This window comes from Pseudoliparis swirei, chromosome 19 (assembly GCF_029220125.1).
Source record: "Pseudoliparis swirei isolate HS2019 ecotype Mariana Trench chromosome 19, NWPU_hadal_v1, whole genome shotgun sequence".
In the NCBI taxonomy this organism is placed as follows: domain Eukaryota; kingdom Metazoa; phylum Chordata; class Actinopteri; order Perciformes; family Liparidae; genus Pseudoliparis; species Pseudoliparis swirei.
The window spans coordinates 27,001,380-27,013,492 of record NC_079406.1 but is presented as its reverse complement, the minus strand read 5'-3'; the positions used below and the strand labels follow the sequence as shown (position 1 = coordinate 27,013,492).

The 12,113-nt window shown below is 42.4% G+C and overlaps 1 protein-coding gene across 1 annotated transcript in view; it reads left to right on the top strand.

The window, feature by feature from the left end:
* The first annotated feature begins 2,053 nt into the window (after positions 1–2,053).
* Positions 2,054–12,113, top strand: part of htr4 (5-hydroxytryptamine receptor 4) — a 68,319-nt gene continuing 58,259 nt past the window's right edge. The window contains exon 1 of the mRNA XM_056439331.1: positions 2,054–2,119. The gene's annotated coding sequence lies outside the window, so the exon portion shown is untranslated. The remainder of the gene's footprint in view (positions 2,120–12,113) is intronic.

The following is a 12,113-nucleotide window of genomic DNA, read 5'->3' as shown; positions in this document are numbered from 1 at the left end:
CTCCTGATGCTTTTTGAAGAGCTCATTAATGGCCGATTAGGATGAGTTACGTAGAAATGATCGGGAGAAGAAGAAGAAGAAGAAGAAGAAGAAGAAGATTTCCCCCACTGACTGAAATCCAGGGTCATTAAAAAATAAATTGGAGGCACTTTTTTAAACTTGTGAAATAACATTTAACCTTTGTTCAAAAATAAGAACTATACTTTTTTAGGCTTACAGGATATGAGCAATTGTCATAAAAAGGGCAAGAATAAGACTATTAAGCAATAATAATAAGACTATTAAGCAATAATAATAAGACTATTAGGCAATAATAAGACTATAGGCGATAATAAGACTTAAGCAATAATAATAAGACTATTAGGCAATAATAATAAGACTATTAAGCAATAATAATAAGACTATAGGCAATAATAATAAGACTATTAAGCAATAATAATAAGACTATTAAGCAATAATAATAAGACTATTAGGCAATAATAATAAGACTATTAAGCAATAATAATAAGACTAGGCAATAATAATAAGACTATTAAGCAATAATAATAAGACTATTAGGCAATAATAATAAGACTACAGGCAATAATAATAAGACTAGTAAGCAATAATAATAAGACTATTAAGCAATAATAATAAGACTATTGGGCAATAATAAGACTATAGGCAATACAAATAAGACTATTAAGCAATAATAATAAGACTATTAGTCATTACTCTACAGCTTCAAAGTATTTTCTTAGATTAAAACAAAACATAAATTAGATAATCGTATTCATTTTTATTGTTATTTCTTTGTGGTTTATCATTGCTATTACATATTTTAAACAATTATAACTTATTTCTTTGATTTATTTAGAATGAAAAAATATCTAGATGTTTTTTGTGTACCTACCTAATACAGACAATACAGATAGAACAGACACATTAAAGAACAAAAACAAAACGCTATTAAATTATCATAATTCTGGGGGCATTTGCCCCTCCTGGTGACATCAGGGGCAACGTTACATTTCTGAGGGGCAGTTTTGCCCTTTGCCCCGGTGGGTTTCCGACGCTGCTTGTATTAAGAGGCAACTTACATTCCCAGTCGATGGCCACGAGATGACAAGCGGACCAGATGAACAAATCGTGGGCGGGCCAATAAAGCGACCTCGGGCCGTCTGTCGGACGCCACTGATCACGAGTCACGAAGGAGTAATGAGGACCATCCAGAAGAGGCCTCCTGGGACCACGCTCAAGGATCAGGCTTCCAACGTTATACCGACGTGCATCAGTCTCAGACCCCGGGGAAGGATCCGGAACGAAGCGTCTCACTGTGGCATTCAAGGCCCCAGGTGGATTATGGGTCACAGCGAGGGGTTCAAGGCCCCAGGTGGATTATGGGTCACAGCGAGGGGTTCATCAACAGGCTAGAGGTCGCCACACGGTTAGAGGAAGAAATATATCATTTCACTTTAAATGGATGGCGAGAGGGTCTACACACCCAGTATTAGACCTCTATAATGAGGGTCTACACACCCAGTATTAGACCTCTATAATGAGGGTCTACACACCCAGTATTAGACCTCTATAATGAGGGTCTACACACCCTGTGTTATACCTGAGGGTCTACACACCCAGTGTTAGACCTTCTTCCCTCACTTCGGGGCTCAAGAGGAGGGACTAGAGCCGACGGGCAGCGCGACATCTGCGTCTCTCCAAGAGCTTCCTCGACTCAGTCTCTCTCTCTCTCCCTCTCTCTTTCTCTCTCTCTCTCTCTCTCTCTCTCTCTCTCGCGCGTCTCCACACGCGCGCCGCCACAGTCGCTCCTCGCTGGTCTCGTGCGCCACGGACACTTCCTCCACACATTCCTGCCGCGCGTGTCGTCTCACTCCCACGAAGAGAGACACTCTTCTCTCCCCCCCCCCCCCCATCACACACACATCCCCTGTCTCGCGCGCGCGCGCAGCCACGACCTCCTCTCGCGCTGCCGTTACTTTCTCTCCTTTTTGGGTCCAGTAGTTTTCTTTTGGCGCGTGGAGCTCGGAGCGAAGAGCGATGCGCGTGCTGGCGCGGCTCGCGGGGATTTAGTGCCGTGCCGTGCCGTGCTCTCTGGACCCGGAGCCTCCGCGAGGAAATGGTGAGTGGAAGCCGCCCGATTCCCGCAGACTGCGCGCGTGTTCCCGCTGGTCGTCTCCAGCGGTGAGGGGTTGACCTCTGGTTGACCTCTGGTTGACCTTCCCAACAATGAAACTACACCTTTGTGATATTCTCATCATGTTGCTGTCATCCCAGGTGTGTTGGTCCTCCTGTGAGCACAACGTCACCTGGAGCGACTGGACCATCGGGTTCCTATTTGAGGAGAGTTTCTCTTCATGGAGATTCATTTAGGAGTAGTATTTTGATATTATTATTATTATTATTATTATTATAGGAATCTAGAGGAATCTTACTTGTGATGGTATCTGTCCCGTGACATGAAATAATCGATATCCACTGTGTGTGTGTCGGTGTCAAATGAATCCACTAAATAGTGTAACCTATAGTGTGTGAGGGTCTTCTGATCTCCATGTATGGACCCCCCTTCAGATCGATCAGTGTGGATGTGAATGACATCGTGTTTCCATGCTGCAGGATCAGTACTCTATCGACGAGGGGGTCTATAGAGGTCTCTAGTGGTCTATAGATCCATGCCGTGGGTTGACTGTCAGCTGTCGTGTGTGTGTGTGTGTGTGTGTGTGTGTGTGGGTGATCAGTCTTGCTGTCATCCTGCTGCATGGTGGGATTCACTGATGTGTTTCCCCTCCATCTCTCTCAAATAGAGCTTTCATTTAAACTGTTTCTAAACACTTGTATGCATTCATTTCCATCGGTTGGCTCTTATGATATCTGGCAATGACTAAAAACATTGTTTTTTAAAAAGGCTGGAAGGATTTTACAAGTGTGTAATTTTGACTTCTCACTCAGTGAGTTTCTGACAGCATCATTTTGAGGTTATATCTCACTTTAGATAACGACCTCTTGGCAAAGTCCTCTTAAAATCTCTCTATGAATTCAGTGTTTGACTCTTAGACGTCTTCAGCTGGCTCTCGCCTGATTGTACCGCCGGTTCCTTGAGGGACTTTGTTCCATAACTCTTAGATAACCACAATAAAACGTCCGTGGGGGGGGGGATCGCCGTGCCTCGATCAAAGGTGCAGGTGCAACGTGTCGTTGTGTTGAACTGATACGGCGACCGGCGCCGCTTCCTCCTCTCCGGCGTCGCCCACGAGCCGCGGGGGGGGGCGGGGGAGGAGCCGTGAGGGCCGGATCAGAGGCGGAGGACTCATGAGGATCTCTTTGGTGTCCGTGATGTAACGTCGTGGGCGTCGGGGCTTCTCAGATGGACTCTGGTGTAAAAATATGTCTCGAATCCGATTTTTTAACGTTTATTTTGCGAGCCTGCCTGCAGATGTGCAGGTTGGCCCACAGGAGGCCGTCGGGGAAATGAGTGTTCTCTCGGAGGAGATGCAGATGAAACGCTGAGCGGGGGCTCTCCACGGTCGGTCCTCCCACGCCGTAACGGGGAGACGCCGCTCCAGATGTGACGTCCACTTCCCGTAGGAAAGATGCTGTTGTATTATTTTTGGATGGCCTCTGGAATAATGAGAGTGTTTGCTCTTCCTATATCAACCGGTGACTGACATCTGAGGCTGTGTTTGCACTGGGTTTGGAAAGCTTTAATATTTTATATATTTATATTTTTAGGCTAAGTTATACATTTATGAAATAGTTGATAGTCTCTACAAAGGTGGTGTTTCTATGGAGTCACAGGACATCGGTGTCGCAGTCTTCATGGCTGCGTTGCATTGAGTAAAGTCAAAGAGAAACTTTCGTTTCATGTGGGCTTTGGCGACCCCTGTGGACTGAAGTGGTATTGCGTCCGAGCCCCTTTTTTTCTAGAAAACCTCATCTTACTGCAGCACGGTCTGCCCCTCTCAGTCCTGGTTCCCCCAAGGCCTCCCTTCCCTCCACGGGTGGGGGCAACGATAGGACCCGAGCCCCAACTGCAGAGAACCCGGGTCTGACCATAGTGGACTGGTCCCTGCTGGATCTGGGTCTGTCCATAGTGGACTGGTCTCTGTTGGATCTGGATATTATTAAATATATATATAGCTGTTGGATCAGCTCTCCAAAATAATAAAATGAAGGGGGGGGGGGGGAGTAATGTTTGTCCCTTTAGAGCTCGACTCTGAACGCTGACTCAGGTTTTTAGGATAATTCATGCAGTTTTCTGAAGACGGAGTAATGAAGATAGATTTGTGTCATTATTACGCAAACAGAATAAATGGTTTGAGAGAAAATTTCTGCTCTCAAATTTAAAAACCTTTACTCTCAAAATACAAAAACTCTAAAAAACAACAACTGCGTATTTTTTTTCTTTGAGCAAAGTTTTAGATTTTTAGAGCGAAGTTCTTTTTTTGAGAGCAACGTTTTTTTAATGATTTTTTAATTTTTTAGAAAAGGTTTTTTTTGGAGGGCGAATAATTTTTTCCTTCAGCAAAGTTTTAGATTTTTTAAACGAAGGGCTTTTTCTGGGGATTTTTTTATATATGCAAAAAAATTTTTTTGGAGGAGCGGATTTGTTGTTGAGAGCAGACATTTGCTGTCAACCTTTTTGTTTGTTTGTGTATTAACCCTTGTGTTGCCTTCGGGTCATTTTGACCCGAATCAATATTACACCCTCCTGCCGCCTTCGGATTAATTTGACCCCATTCAATGTTTAATGTCGGTGTTCTTTCGGTAGTCAACAAACAAACATAAAGTGCCTCACACTTAAACTTGGAAAACAATATTAATTCTAATAATTTTCTGGAGGTTTTAATTGCTGGCGTCAAATTGAACCCAAAGGGTAAAATATGTTAGTAAATATAAAGGTAACAGGAGGGTGAAACATTGAATCGGGTCAAAATGACCCATAGGCAGGGGGAGGGTGTAATATTGATTCGGGTCAAAATGACCCGAAGGCAACACAAGGGTTAAAGACACAGATCTGGCGTCGTGAAGGATCTCCCATGCTGCTGGTCCTGCGGTCGATGCTCTGAGTTATATCTGGAGTCCATTCATGTGTTGGTGCTGTGGAGAACACTCGATACATACCATCCTCGTATTGATCTCAATGGTAAACAACAGCTGACATCCAGCGGAGGACGTGCAGCGCTGCATGCCAGTAAACATGACGCTCGGTACGAGGCTGCAGCCAGGTGCACCATGGGATATGTGGACTAAGATCCCAGTCGTCTCTAAATTTATAGGCAAATATTCTGCATTCATGATTTAGTTTTTTGGGCGGACGCACAGCGTTCCCCGGGGGGATGGAGCCGCGAGACGTTCATGTCCCGCGGGTAAAGACGGTGCCGATGAAGCGGCCGGTGTTAAGATGCCAGAACTGTTCCTCGATCTGGATGGATCTCGTACGACGAACACATGTCAGGATGATTTGTTTTGCTCAAACCTTCAGCTGCGTCTGTCCCACTCGAGTGGTTGTCAGTCAACACAGAGGCTTTGTTGGAAGCAGTGAAGAAATATTATATATATATATATATATACATATACAGTACATGTAGAGAACCTGTAGAGAACATGTAGAGAACATGTAGAGAACCTGTAGAGAACATGTAGAGAACCTGTAGAGAACATGTAGAGAACATGTAGAGAACATGTGTGATTTAAATACTTACAAATGAAAATTATTTGATATAAAATCAAGTATGTCAACAAAAAAAATGTCCAGCTGATTATTCACTAATAAAAACATAGTTATGAATATTATTCCATTTCTGCTCATGGATTCTTCTAAATGCAACACTGGCCCTTTAAGAGTTTCTATTTGTGTGTGTACAGCTGAGGCCCCTCTGCGCTTATTGCCATCTTTATTGCACTTGTTCTCTCTCTGGCATCAGAACGTGACCTTTTCATTCCTCGCTCCACCTGAGAAGCTCTGATTGGTTGTTTTTCTAGCCCGAGGCTCTTTGGTCTGTTGGAGATCCTCAAAAAAAAGGTACAAATGAACATTTATAAGAACGATTCCGTCAGATTTGACATAATAATCATAATAAATACACATATGGACGCATTGAATCTGTAAGTGTTGGACATTGTGGATGTTGGGTCAGAAACTTTTAAAGAGTTGAAATCGAAGTTCACACGGAGGTCAAGACAAGAAGAACACGAGTTCAGTCAGAAGCTGCAAGGTTCTCACATCACATGGATAGGTTCTCTTAACTATAACTTAATATCTGTATTCTTTATTCTTTAGTGTCCAGCTGCACGAGCTGACCCCGACCAGCTAAAGGAAAACCGTCTGCTTAGACTCAATGTGCAGGTTGTTCAGCATCGGTGAGAAGTCCGTTAGATTTAATGATCAGCGAGAAAAAGGTTCTTCAAGATTAAAGAGATTCATTACCGACGATGTTGGTACAGAAAACTGAGAGATGCCGAGTCTGCTCAGAGCAAAGACAGTGAGGACTGCTGGTTATCGACTTAAACCCTCAATTCACTTTGTTTGCTCCAGGAAGTTTCCCAGAATGCAAGAGGGATGTCTTCAAATGGTTTGTTCTGTCCGAAGTCTAAAGATATTCCGTTTAAAAATACTCGCATGAACACGAAGCTGCAACCAGAGAGATGTTTGGCATTCTTATGGTTGATGAATGACTTAAATAATAATGACCTCGTCTGCTTCCCACTGTCGACTCTAATAACGGCATTAAGGCGGGAAGTGAAGTCGTCCGAAACGACAGAAGTAATGGACACAAAATAATATGGGAAACACTGAAATGACCAAAATATAGAAACGTAACGGGATGAGACAGGAAGTCAAACAAGAGGCCTGGAACTTCAAAAAAAACCCAGAAACAGAGGCGATCATTAAACATAAAGTGCGTTCTCAAGCGTTGTCGTGACGCGGCGCTTTCCCTGAACCGTTTTTTGTTGCCTAAACTCTCGTGTAAATACTTATTCAAGCCGACGTGTTGTTGTCTAAACCCGACGGTAGTTTATTTTCAGTGAGACTCTGAACATTCCCGACGACATCGGGAAAACACAACATGATTAAAGTTTGAGGGAGTTTCTCTCGACTTGTTGGATCGAGGCTGTGAACTCGACCAAGAAGCCAGAACATGGAGGAGGGGGGTGGGCTGAAGACAAGAGGAGGTGGGTGATAAACAAGCTGGAGCCGCCGGGTTAAAGAGGAGGACAAACACAACGTTGTCTCCCTCGATGATTATTGAGTCTTTCTACGTGACACGGCGGGCAGCGAGAGTTCACCGAGAGAGGAGCGGATGTGAGAGAGAGAGACAGTGGTTTAGTGTTGAGGAGAGAAAGTCTGTGTTTATTTATAGGCGTATCACCTCCGGCTGCGAACACAGAGATTCTGTTTGAGCAGCAACAACTTCATTCGGACAAAAAAATGCAACGGAGAAGTTTTCGCGACGACGCTTTAGCTGGAAACTCATCAATCACGCCGGGAACGTTCCTCCTGGAGCAGTTCTGCTGCAAGCGGCCGATTCCCACCGGAGACGCACCCCGACCAACAGGGAACGCCATGGCAACGCACGTCTTACTTATTGGTGCGTTTTTACGTTAAAGGCAACGACGCGTGTCACTTCCTGCTCGTTACGCACGTGGTCTTTTCAAAATAAACTTTGAACAAAAAGCAACAAAGCTGCTAAGTTAAGTTTGAGGTGGGTTAAAATAACCACAGGAAGTGAACAACAAATCTTTGTTGAAACTGGCTGGAGGAGAGAGAGTTACGGTTACCGGTAAGAGGGCGTTGCGGTTACTGGTAAGAGGGCATTGCGGTTACCGGTAAGAGAGAGTTACGGTTACCGGTAAGAGGATGTTACAGTTACAGATAAGAAGACATTACGGTTACCGGTAAGAGGACGTTACGGTTACCGGTAAGAGGATGTTACAGTTACCGGTAAGAGGACGTTAAGGTTACCGGTAAGAGGACGTTACGGTTACCGGTAAGAGGATGTTAAGGTTACCGGTAAGAGGACGTTACAGTTACCGGTAAGAAGACATTACGGTTACCGGTAAGAGGACGTTGCGGTTACTGGTAAGAGGGCGTTGCGGTTACCGGTAAGAGAGAGTTACGGTTACCGGTAAGAGGATGTTACAGTTACCGGTAAGAAGACATTACGGTTACCGATAAGAGGACGTTACGGTTACCGGTAAGAGGATGTTGCGGTTACCGGTAAGAGGATGTTACGGTTACCGGAAAGAGGATGTTACGGTTACCGGAAAGATGATGTTAAGGTTACCGGTAAGAGGACGTTAAGGTTACCGGTAAGAGGACGTTACGGTTACCGGTAAGAGGACGTTAAGGTTACCGTAAGAGAACGTTGCGGTTACTGGTAAGAGAGAGTTACGGTTACCGGTAAGAGGGCGTTGCGGTTACTGGTAAGAGAGAGTTACGGTTACCGGTAAGAGGATGTTACAGTTACCGGTAAGAAGACATTACGGTTACCGGTAAGAGGACGTTACGGTTACCGGTAAGAGGACGTTACGGTTACTGGTAAGAGGATGTTACGGTTACCGGTAAGAAGACATTACGGTTACCGGTAAGAGGACATTACGGTTACCGGTAAGAGGATGTTAAGGTTACTGGTAAGAGGACGTTACGGTTACTGGTAAGAGGACGTTAAGGTTACCGGAAAGAGGATGTTAAGGTTACCGGTAAGAGGATGTTAGGGTGATCGGTAAGAGGATGTTACGGTTACCGGTAAGAAGACGTTACGGTTACCGGTAAGAGGACGTTACGGTTACCGGTAAGAGGACGTTAAGGTTACCGGTAAGAGGACGTTGCGGTTACTGGTAAGAGGGCGTTGCGGTTACCGGTAAGAGAGAGTTACGGTTACCGGTAAGAGGATGTTACAGTTACCGGTAAGAAGACATTACGGTTACCGGTAAGAGGACGTTACGGTTACCGGTAAGAGGATGTTACGGTTACCGGTAAGAGGATGTTACGGTTACCGGTAAGAGGATGTTACGGTTACCGGAAAGAGGATGTTAAGGTTACCGGTAAGAGGACGTTAAGGTTGCCGGTAAGAGGACGTTACGGTTACCGGTAAGAGGACGTTAAGGTTACCGGTAAGAGGACGTTGCGGTTACTGGTAAGAGAGAGTTACGGTTACCGGTAAGAGGGCGTTGCGGTTACTGGTAAGAGAGAGTTACGGTTACCGGTAAGAGAGAGTTACGGTTACCGGTAAGAGGATGTTACAGTTACCGGTAAGAAGACATTACGGTTACCGGTAAGAGGACGTTACGGTTACCGGTAAGAGGACGTTACGGTTACTGGTAAGAGGATGTTACGGTTACCGGTAAGAATACATTACGGTTACCGGTAAGAGGACGTTACGGTTACCGGTAAGAGGATGTTAAGGTTACTGGTAAGAGGACGTTACGGTTACCGGTAAGAGGACGTTAAGGTTACCGGAAAGAGGATGTTAAGGTTACCGGTAAGAGGATGTTAGGGTGACCGGTAAGAGGACGTTACGGTTACCGGTAAGAAGACGTTACGGTTACCGGTAAGAGGACGTTACGGTTACCGGTAAGAGGACGTTACGGTTACCGGTAAGAGGACGTTAAGGTTACCGGTAAGAGGATGTTAGGGTGACCGGTAAGAGGACGTTATTTATTACAAATGATTATTGGGTGAAGGTTGATTATCATAATCATGATTTGCTCAAATGTAGTTGTTTGAGGAAAAAGTTTTCACAGTGATATAAAACATGAATTATGAGCTTTGAGTTGGTATCAGCAAGTTAAATAGTTTTTAGTGTTTTGCACCACGGTATCGAGTTGGAAGTCGAGAATTGTGGAATTTCTCTGGGATTGGAATAAACAGATAAGTGTCTGGCATTGTGACACCTCTAATCGAGAATATATAGATACTGTATATGATATGCACGTCTTGTGTGTGTTCTTCCCTAATCGTCTGTGGTAATAAATCCGGCAGTTTATCTCCTGAATTGACTTTGGGATGCAGAATAATTGCTGTCTTACTATTTTCTTGCTCTCCTCTGGCAGTGAATAATGTTCCCTCTTTTTTTAAAGCCGTGAACATCTCACTCGACAGAGTTGATTTAGTAATATAGACATTTCTCTGCAGGCAGAAATGTATTCATCATTTTCTTTCCTGGTAATCTGGTTTCCACAACCTAACAACATATTACCACATATTAAGGTTTAATTAAGGCTGGTTCTGCATGAATGAACATTCAGGAAATCCAGACTGTTGCTGTGCAGTCGGAGGTCCAGGTGTCATGATGGGGTCAGTTGGACCCAAATGCAGGACTAATGATGTGTTATTGAGCAGGTGAGATGAGACTCTGTGGAGTGGATGAGGAGATGGAGGATGTGTAGATGGAGGATGAGGAGATGAAGCTGTGCTGACTGATGGGTGAGGTGATTGGGTTTTAATCAGGGGGGAGGCACCGGGCCTGGGGACTAACAGAATACAGCTGAAAGAAATATTATTTCCTTGACCAATCGATAAGTTGTTTGAACTTCTAAAAGAAATGGAGAAAAAATCAGTTTCCCAAACGCCCAAGATGACATCCTCAAATAAATATATTTATATTTATATAAATATATAATTCATTTATATACATATACAGATGATGTGTTTTTATATATATATATAAACATATTTTATTATTATATATATATTTATTATTTAAATAAACATTTTATATACAGTATATTATTTATATATATATATATATATACATATAATTATTTGTAATTATATATATTTATCCATATTTATTTATATGCCACAGATGAGTAATGATATTTTATATTTAAAAAGCTAAAATCAAAGGCAAAAAAAATATTCAAACGAATTATTAAAGTTTTTATTTCAGATTTCAAACACATTTCGTAAAAAAAGACTATGTTTAAACTCAGTATTTACGTTTTAAAAAATTTCCCCCAAAATGTGTTCCCTCATCATCGATGCACGCCGGCTGCAGGCTGGTGGCGTCCGCCTTCCCCTCCAATCAGAATCCTTCAAGCTGAAGCGCGATGAACCGACGGCTCTCCTCTTCTTTTATCACACGGCTACATTCCTCAAGAAGCTTTTGTGCTTTTACGATGCGTTCTGGTTCTTATTTTTTCCTTTGGGGGAACACGAGCGTCCTCTGAATAATTTAACCCGGCGGTGGCAGCGCTCGCAGCGGCCCCTCTCCTCGAGATGGGACAGGAAATCGAGGATCGTTGTCGTAGCGATGAACGGAGCTGCAGTTTGTGGGTTCAACTCAAAATGATGAGATTATGTTGTAGAATTTAAACAATCTTTTTTATTCTATCTGAATACTCATAACATTATTTTGAACATTTGTGATTTATTTATTGGGTCTTTCCAATGAGCCTAAATTAAAAGGTTAACACAATTAATAAAAATATATAAATTTTATTAAAATACAAAATATATTTGTATTTTTTTTTATTGTATTAAAATAATTTTTTCATTTATTTAATTATATTTAAATACAAATACATATTTTTTATTTATTTAATTTTATTAAAATAAATATTTGTATTTATTTAATTTCATTAAAATAAAAGAACACACAAAATATTTTCCTTCAGAACTCCGAATGTGGGAACCAAATAGTTCTCAAGACTGTTATTTAAACTGTGTAATTTTTTTAATACATGCTCATTTTCACGACACCACGCAAAATAATTATTAAAAAGATTAAACACTCAACAGCTATTAGGGAATTGAAGATTTCAGCAACTACGCGACTCTTCAGGAGTTCAAATGAATAATTATATATATATATTATTTAAATATATATTTATTTATTTATATAAATATTTTTAAAAAGTACATATATATATATATATATAGAAGGAGAAGAATAAGAACAAGAAGGACAAGAAGACTTGTTCTCCCCAGTCTGGATGTATTTGCCAGCATGTTCACCACGTCAGTATTTATTTGGTAACGGTGTATTTCATATTTTATTGAGAGCGTCAATTATTTCTCAACAACAACAACAACAACAAACGCCTCAAGGGAGCGTTTTTTGTGCAATTGAGAGTTTTATGGATTTCCCCCGTTTCCATCCAGCTTCTCTCAT